Source organism: Triticum aestivum, chromosome 2A, assembly GCF_018294505.1.
Source record: "Triticum aestivum cultivar Chinese Spring chromosome 2A, IWGSC CS RefSeq v2.1, whole genome shotgun sequence".
Taxonomy (NCBI): domain Eukaryota; kingdom Viridiplantae; phylum Streptophyta; class Magnoliopsida; order Poales; family Poaceae; genus Triticum; species Triticum aestivum.
Window position 1 is genome coordinate 746522202 of NC_057797.1, and position 9257 is coordinate 746531458.

Consider the following 9257-nt stretch of genomic DNA (forward strand, 5'->3'; position numbering starts at 1 on the left):
ATAACAAAATACACCCTACGGGTGGAATTGTGCGAATTAACAAGTTCTTCAAAGACTATTAGAATAGATAAAACAAAGACAAGGTGGCAGCCTAGGGGGCGGCAGACGGGTTTGGAGGATCGAAGGAGACGGCAGTGTTGGATGTTGGGGCGGCCGGCTGGGCGGTCTCAGCTTGATCACCTCCGGCGGTAGTCGGCTCGGGCGGGCACGGCTCGTTGCTGGAGGCGCGGTCGAGCTGAGGCTGGTCGTCCGCTCCATCTTCCGGTGCCTCCGTCTCGCTTCCGTCCTCCGCCTCGTCTTCCTCCTCGACGCTGGAGCCGATCACCTCTGCCGAGTCCTCGCCGTAGTCGGGGTTCAGCCCAAACCACTCCGGCGGTACCTTCCCACCGTCTTCAGCCCCGCTCGGGGACAAAGATGTTGGTGTCGGTGTACTCAGCGATCGCCGCCGCACGCTTGACAAGGGCGTCTTCCGCGGCTGCCAGCTCCGGCTGGGCCTCTGACCGGAGTGTGGCCAGCCGGTCTAGGTCTAGCCCCGGATACTACGCCTTGACGAATTCCAAGGCTCGGCGCGCTACGACCCGGGCCGAGGAACCCTTCCAGGCCTCAAGACGGCCAGCCGCGACCTCTAGCCAGTCGGCAGTCCGACTGGGGGTGCGCGGAGCCTGCACGTCTGGCCACAGGGTGGCGATCGCTTGGGCGCCGACATGTTGAAGCCGGTGCAGCATCTGGTGGGCCTGCCGCAGGCGAGCCCCAATGCTCAGAATATGCTCGTCAAGGGTCCAAGGGGCATCAACGGCGATCTCCGCGCCATCCGCCCTCCGCTCCTCGCGGTCAGCCTTGATAGCTTGAATGGCAGCCTGCGAGTGGCCGGGCAAGAAGTCTGCCAAGACAGAAAGAACGAAGAACAAGTCAAAAAACCAGGAGTCAGCTCGACATATAGTCGGCGGCTCGAAGAAGGAAAGCAAAGAAGCTCACCGTCGACGAGGTCCTCGATCTCGTGGAAGCTGGAGGCTAGCATTGCCTCCTTGTCGGTCCAGGAGGAGCACTCGCTCGTGAACTCGGCCAGGAGGGCGGCCTCCGCCTCTTCCGCCTCCTTCTGCGTCTTTGTAAGCAGCTCCTTCTGCCCTGCCAATTGTGCAGCCAGCAGATCGTGCTCTGCGGTGAGCTTGCTGCATTCCTCCCCTTGGCGCGCAATGCGGAGTTGGCTTCGCTCAGTTGCTTTTGAAGAGTGGCGTTGGCCTCTGAAGAGAAAAAATAAAGAAGGCGTTAACTCATCAACGAAGAAGGTCGCTGGGGAGATCCGGCCCGACTGCTCAGCAGTCGGCCCGAATCTCGGGGACTACAGCCCGCGGGTGCGCCAGCGCGCCCCCGCAAAGAAGAAAAAGGACACACTCCGGCTCTCCGACAAGTCGGCGGTCCGCTTGCCCAGCTCTTCAACGTTGCGGTTAAAGGCGGTGACACGAAGGTTGTGATAGTCCTGCAACAAGTATTTCAGAAGAAAGGTTAGTACCCGGAACTTACCAATTGGAGTTCCGGGCGCCTGCTCAGCAGCCGGCCCAAAACTCGGGGACTACACCCAATGAGTGCGCTAGCGCACCCCCACAGAGAGGAACAAGAAAACAGGGACAAAGGAGAAATCGTACCCGGATGGCTGCCCGCGACGCCAGGTGCGCCTTGGTGCAGTTTTGGATGGCGTCGCTCTCAGCTCGCAGCTTCGTATGGACATCCAGAAGCGCCTGGTTTAGCGTGCCCGTGTCGCCTCCTCGCACCCACCCAATGGGCGCGGCGCTGGTCGCTTCGGCATCTAGAATCGTTGAGCTGGCAGTGCCGGTCTCCAAGGGGCATGGTGCCGAAGTCGCCCTCTCAAGACGGCGGCGCGTTGGCGAGCCGACTTGAAGGAGTAGCCTTGCCATGGCCTTGTCTTCAGTCGGCGGCAAGGGCGGATCCACCGGCTGTTTGCCTTGCGCGCTCCTAGACGGCGGTGGGGGCGGCTGTGGCGGCGCGACCGCGTCCGGCATGGGGCGTCGCCGCCTCCTCTCTCCATGATCGGGAACTCGCCGCCGGCTTCCCCTGACTGCCCCGTGAGCTCCGGGGCCGGCGGCACGGAGTTCAGAGGGGTGACGGACACCACCGACCGCCGGGGCGCGACTTCCTTAGCCGGCCACTTTGCCACAGCGGCGGCCTCGGCCGCCTCCAGCTTCTTCAGGGCGGAGGCCTCCGCCTTCTCGGCCTCCCCTTTCTCCCGGCGGGCGGCCTCGTCCTCTTCGCGCTTCTCCTACGCGTTCCGCTCTGTCGCCTCCCGAAGGTTGGCGGCGGGGTCAATCCGCCGAGTGGTGGCAGACGTCTCCACCGAGCCCATAACGGAGGCGGTGGCAACCCTCTCAAGAGTGAGGGGAGCCTTGAGGCGAGAAAAGCATATGAAAAACTCAGACAAGATCAACAAAGAGAAAATAAAGATAAGGGACAGAGGCGCTTACGCAGAGACCAGCGGCGGCTTCTTCACTTCCTTGCGGAAGCGGTTGGCTTTCGCGGCCGCCTCTTCCCGCTTGGTCGCGGCGGTCGCTCCCTTGAACTTCTTCGACCGGCCACCAAGCGTACTCGGCCGGCCCGGCGCTTCTTCGCACCGCCTTGAGCGTCCAAGCCGGTGAAGGAACTTGCGCTTGGCTGGCTGGCCTTCGGCTGGCGACGCGGGGCGACTTCTCCCTCGGCCTCGTCGTTAGGCCAGTCGGCAAAAGTGGCCGAAGGCCTGGAGCCGCCTGCTTCTCCTCCTCCTCCCTCGGCGTCGGCCTCCATGGCCGCCGCCCCCAAGTCAGGATCGTCGACGTCGCTCTCCGCCCGATCGGGGACAAACTGACGTGCCGGCCTCGCGGTGCCGGCCGAAGGAGGGACGAGAGGGTTCTGATTCAAAGCAAAAACGGTCAGACTTGACAAGTTGGACTCGGCAACAAAAGAAATAGAAGAAGAAGGAAGACGACTTACAATAGGCGGGGGGTTGGCGCGCGAATATGGCTCCTTGCCGAACCACCAGTCCGCCGAGAGACTGCAGTTCGGGATGTAGTTCACCGTGTTCGCCACCTCCGCGTGAGGCATGTCCTTGGAGCACATCCGACTCGGGTCCCGATGACCGCTGATCTGGTAGATCAGGTGATGTCGGCCTTGAAGTGGGAGGACTCGGCGCGCCATGAAGGCGGCCAGCAAGTCGGCCCCGGTGAGGCCCTCCGACTGCGTCAGCACTCGGAGTCGCGCGAGGGCGGCGGCACCAGCGGGAGACAGTGTCTTGGCTCGGCGTGACCAGCTGGGGAGCCTTCCAGCCGGCGCGCCGGCTTCGTAAGCCGGCAGGTTGACCCAGTCGCCTTCCGGGGTGGCGTTCTTCACATAAAAATAGGACCGCTGCCACATCTTCACCGACTTAATCAGTGCGATGGTGGGAAACGGATTGTCGGCCACTAATCTCCGCATCGTGATAAATGCACCGCACTGGGCCGGCACGCCAGCGACGTGTGTGCCGAGCTTGGACTGGAAGAACTCACCCCAGAGCTCGATGGTGGGGAGAACGCCGAGGTAGCCTTCGCACAGGGTGGCGAAAGCAGCTAGCAGCACCACCGTGTTCGAAGTAAGGTGGTGCGGCTGGAGCCCGTGGAACTCCAAGAAGGAGCGAAAGAAGCCGCTCGCCGGCAGCCCCAGGCTGCGCATAAGGTGCGAGCGGAATATGACCCGCTCTCCCTCCTCCGGCGCCGGCGATATTTCCACCTCCAGCACGAGGCGGACCCGCACTAAGTCCCTGCCGGGCAGCCGTCGTGTCTGGCGGAGGATATCGATGTCGTCGTCATCAACCTCGGAGCCATCCCACACTCCAGAGCGTATAGTAGGAGGCGGGGCGGCAAAGGAATAGCTCATCGTTGCGGGCGCGGCGTGGTTCGGAGCAGCAGCGGCGAGAGGAAGAAGAAGCAAGAAGGAGCGAAAGGGAGTAGGGAGAATGGGCGCGCGTGCTTCGCCGCCCCCTCCCCCCGCCTACTTGTAGGCTCGTGGGCTGAGAAGCCGAGGGGGCGGTCGTGGGATTAACTGCGCCCGGGACACCTCAACCCCCATGGTTTACCACACGAAGTTACCGCGTGCAATAACCGCGCCGGAACCCCAACCATCCGCGCGGCCACAACAGATCCGTTCGTATGCCGAGGGGCGGTAGTGGCGGGCCCCGCCTGTAGGCCTGTCCCGTCGCGCGCGTGGGTGAGCAGACTAGCTCAGCCACGTGGCGCCTCGCGACGGGTCCACCACGGGTGGCAACCCGGAAGCTTATCAGGCACACCGCCTGAACTCTACTGTGACATTCAAACTTTTTTAGGAGCAAGTCCGACTCCAACTAGTCGGCTTGACAGAAGACGGCTAGCGAGGCCCAGATCCAACCGCCGGAGAGAAGAAACTATTGAGGCTCCTCGACATGTCGCCCTCGGAGCCTCGCCAGCTTCGGGGACTACTGTCGGAGTAATGGGCCACGGGTAGGCTAACCCAAGCCCAGAACCTTTCAAGACATTGAGGCAGACTGCGCCCCTCGAGACCCCAGGACGAAGAGCCGCCTTCTGAGAGTCGGCAGCGAGGCAGCCGACTGCCCACTCGCGGCCGAGTGGCAGGGACGACTTCAAGATAAGCCGACTCCTGACTGGCGACTTCCAGAGAAGCCGGCCTTGGGGAGTCGGCCCGCGACGCCAACAACCCCCATGCCCTCATAAAGAGGGACGGGACGGGGAGTGGCCATAGTAAGGTCTACTCCCACCCCTTTTCCAAGGGCAGGCGTGGCTACAGTACGCCGTACCCACAGAGATCTCCACACGGCGCGACATTATTGCCATGCCGGCCCTGACATCAGCCCCAGAGGGCGGAGTCCTGTGCCCACGATGGCCTGCCGGTACGACCCAGGGATGATGGGTCCCACCAATCGGCGGGCGTACGAAAGACGGCGAGAGCACCACCAGTTGGCCCGGATGGGAGTCGGCCACCAGAAGTCGGCCGGCCCCTCCCACGGGCCCCACGCGGCATTAATCAGACACGACAGGTAGTGGCCACAGTGATCGCCCGCCAGACGGCGGAGCTGTCGCCACGACCTCATGACCGAGCCTGCGTCATTAGAGGCACGACTACAGTAATCTACAGCTGGCAAGACCCGCCCGCGGCGGACGCGGCCTGTCGGCTCCGTACCGAGCCAGTCGGCGGGCCCCAGGAGTCGGCGGATAAGACGGCGGCCAGAGAGACTGACGGCTGGGCCCGCGCCCAGCCCGATTACCATTGTACCGGTGGGGGTAGGCCTATATAAACACCCCAGGGCATCCATGCAAAGGGTTGGAATCCATTAGCACTAGACCAGGTCATATAGAAACGAGAGAGCTAGCCTTGCCTTCTCCTACCTCCAGGAAACAGCTCAAGGAGCAACCGTGTAAACACTTTGCCATGGTGATCATGCGGAGACCCCGCAGAGCAGCAGTAGGGGTATTATCTCCCCGGAGAGCCCCGAAGCTGGGTAAGATTCGCCGGCGTGCATGCCTTCGCCTTATCCCGTTTCCAGGCACCGGCGATGTTCTACTCGCCCCCACCATGATAAGCCATCCTTTGGCATATGTCGCACCCAACCCCCGACACTTTATTAACGGATAACATTTTTTTACCGGCAAACTTGTAAGGCTCAATCGCATTGCATAGGATAGCCCAGTTACATCGTGTGACGCTTGTGGTAGGAGTGTTGAACAAACGGTTTTGGCGGGCGGTAATGGGAGGTTCAGAATGGTGGGGCTTCGCACTGGAGCATACAATGGTAAAAAAATCACAAAAAATGTAAAAACTCGCGACCTCTCTTTAGTGGAGGCACGCAGCTAGCCACAGGAGCATAGCGCGCATAGTTTAGAACTACCAGTGTTCGCCCCCTATTACTTTTTATCATATTTTCAAAAATTATATGGTGAATTTTAAATTTCCTCAGAATGACAAAACACGGATATTTCCCAAAAAAAATTAAAAACTAACATTTTTTGGAAAACATGAACAACTTTTAGAATATCAAACATGTTTTGAAAAGGCGAACAAAAATATGAAACCACAATTTTTTTTGAATTCCCCCGAGCATTTTTTGAATTTGTGAAAGGAAAATCTAAAACGGACATTTCGGAAATTCTGAACCATTTTTGAAAACACAAAGATTTTTTGAAAAATCTTAAACCATGAATTTGTTTTGAAACACGGACATTTTATGAATTTGTGAATAAATTTTGAATTTGTGAACAAATTTTGCAAATAAGAACATTTTCTGAAATTTTGATTAATATTTGAAAAGTTTGAACGATTTTAAGATTAAATTGAAAATGAAAATACGAAAAAGAAAAGAAAAAGAAACAAAGAATATTTAAATAGGGAAAAAGGAAAAACTAACAACCAGAAAAAATAGTTCAGGAACCATCTAGAAGGTTCCCAAAATTGGCTAAGACCTTCTAGAAGGTTCCCAAAACAAGTTTATTTTAAGGAAAATCAGCCACTTATTACATGAGCATCATGGGGAGTATCCAACCAAGATATGTCTACCCTGAGGAAGATAGACCAAGCCCAATTTATGTGCTTCAAATTTAGAAGCTCAACTCTCATGTATGAAAGACCTTGACATAAAAGATTTCTACATCCATCTGATTTCCTTAATAATACTGCCATAAGAACCTCCCACGCCATCATGAATGTGGTTTGCTACCTCCTTGCAGTCTAACACAATATGAAGATGTTGCATGCCCAAGTCTTTAGCTAGGGAAAGTGCTTCTCTACATTATGATAGCCTCCAAAGAAGAAGGGATTCAAAAGACCCGGGATAACCAGAGTTGAGGAGTAAGTTCAATCACGATCACGGCAAACATCTAAAATCGTTCCCACATTATGTTCTACAGACACTCCGACATCAACATTCACTTTGACATACCCCACTGGTGGAGGTATCTGCTACTCCCGTAGGAGTTTGTTGGATTTCCGTGAAGAGGAAGGGTGATGTAGCAGCAGAAAATATTTCAATTAAGTACCAAGGTTTATTGAACCAGTACGAAGCACCACACTAACAACGTTAGCAGTACCTGCACACAAACACAAAATTTGATTGCACCCACCAAAGGCAAGCGGATCATCACTCCCCTCGTTCTTGCTAGTTACAAGATTAAAGCAGGTAGTGATAGGAAAAGTAGCAAAATAGTAAATAGAAAATAAAGAGAAATTGTAAGAGCTTTTGTATTTGCTCACTAGGTTCACTAGGGGAATCTCTCTCTAAGGCATGTAAAGACATGGTAGACAAATTACTGTTGAGAAATTGACAGAATCGTGCAAATTATCACTACTAGGGAAAACCTTATACACAGAATCTTAGCAGCAACGCGGTACAAAAAGAGGTGCTACTGCTAACTTTCGGTAGCGTGGGTTCAAAACACACGCTACTGCTACTCAGTTAGCATAGCGCGGCCTAGCCGAACCGCGCTGCTACTAAAAGCGACCAACAGTACCCACCAACCTAGGTTTAGCAGCAGTGTGCTTCTGCGACCCGCGCTACTGCTAAAGTAATAGCAGTAGCCCGCTTTTTTCTTGTCGCTACTGCTAATTTCGAAACTGGCCACATGATAGGCCCCGCTTAACAATAGCGCGTGCGCAGGAAGCGCGCTGCTGCTATGCCCGTAGCAGTAGCGCGCTTAACCACCCGCGCTACTGCTAACACGCAGCATAATGCCACATTTTCCCCCTCCCCCATCTCCTCTCTTCCTCACTTTCCCCTACCTCCCACCTCCTCTCCCCTCACTTTTCTTCTTCCTCAATACTTCTCCCCCCCATTACTCTCCCTCTTCTACCTACCTCTCTCTTTCTTTATTACTCCTCGCTAACTATGCCACCTCCATTAATGCATCTCCTTTCTCTTTTTCCTTCCCCTCTCCACAAGTTGAAGTTGTCTCCTCCCAAATTAGCTAGATAGGTAGATGTAGCATTTAGTGAAGTGACCTATGTGCCCCCTACCTAGATCTAGCTTTATCAAGAAGAGTTTTGTCCACTTTTGATCTCCCTACTACATCATCATCTCCATCGTGTGTTTGATCTCGAGATAGGTGTGATTAGAAATTCATGCTTTTGCAAGAATGGAAATATGTGTATGTGTGTGCAATATGATAATTGGGCGATATGATGGAAATTGTGTGTGTGGCATGAGTTGATGCCGAATTGTGCTTGTGAGTTGCCTATGTTTTGCAGAAATGGATTATTTCCAGTTCGGTGAATTCCGGGCAAACTATCTAGATCTATATGTCCTATTTTTAGGGAAGTTCATGCTGAATTTTTGTATGGATTTCATGCATGCACGTATTTTCATAATCAATTTGTTTATTATTACGGTGCATGCGTTCATGATGGTTAGTGGAACGATGGTGGACATGTGGTTGCGGTCGGCGATTCAAGACATGAAAGAAGATAACCTGACACGGGTTTTATGTCCGTGTCGAAGATGCAAAGGAATAGTTTCGCTCGACCCCTATGGCGAAGGTCGTGTCGAAGCGCACCTGCTCATGACTGGTTTCATGGATGGCTATACTCGGTGGATAATTGAAGATGAGGATGATGATGTTGAGGATGCCGACTGTCACAGCCCTAGAATTTGCTTGTAGCTATTTACCTGAGTGAGCTTGATGCATCATGTCTAAATTCTGAAAGTTGAATTGAGGTTAGTTGAAACCCTCATAAATCACCTCAAAAATAATCAACATTAAAATCTTTTCAAAGAAGTCCAAGAAAATGTTCCTCTTAGTCTCTGAAAATATTGGCAAGAGGTAAAACTTGAAAACAATATTTTTGGAATCTCAGAGATATTTATTTTGGGCCTTTGAATTAATTAAATAACTATTTGCATTGGATATATATATTCTTTATATAATTAATATATTTCCAATAATCCTGGAACATTTTATGTGGCTTGGGATATTTTAATTCTAGTCACATATTTATTTTCAGGATTTTATAAAATGATTTGGTTTGTAAGCTAAATCAAAACAAAGCAAATAATTAGAAAACAGAACAAAAAAAAAGGGGGAAAGAAGAGAAACATTACCTGCAGCCCACCTGGGCCACTTACCTGCTTACCAGAGCCGGCCCAGTTCCCCCAGCCGGCCCAGCCCACCTCCTCCTCCTTTGTCCTCTTCCTCCTCTGCCAGGAGGACGAGCAGAGGCGAGGCGTGGCGCTCGCCGACGCTGCCCCGGCCACCTCCTGC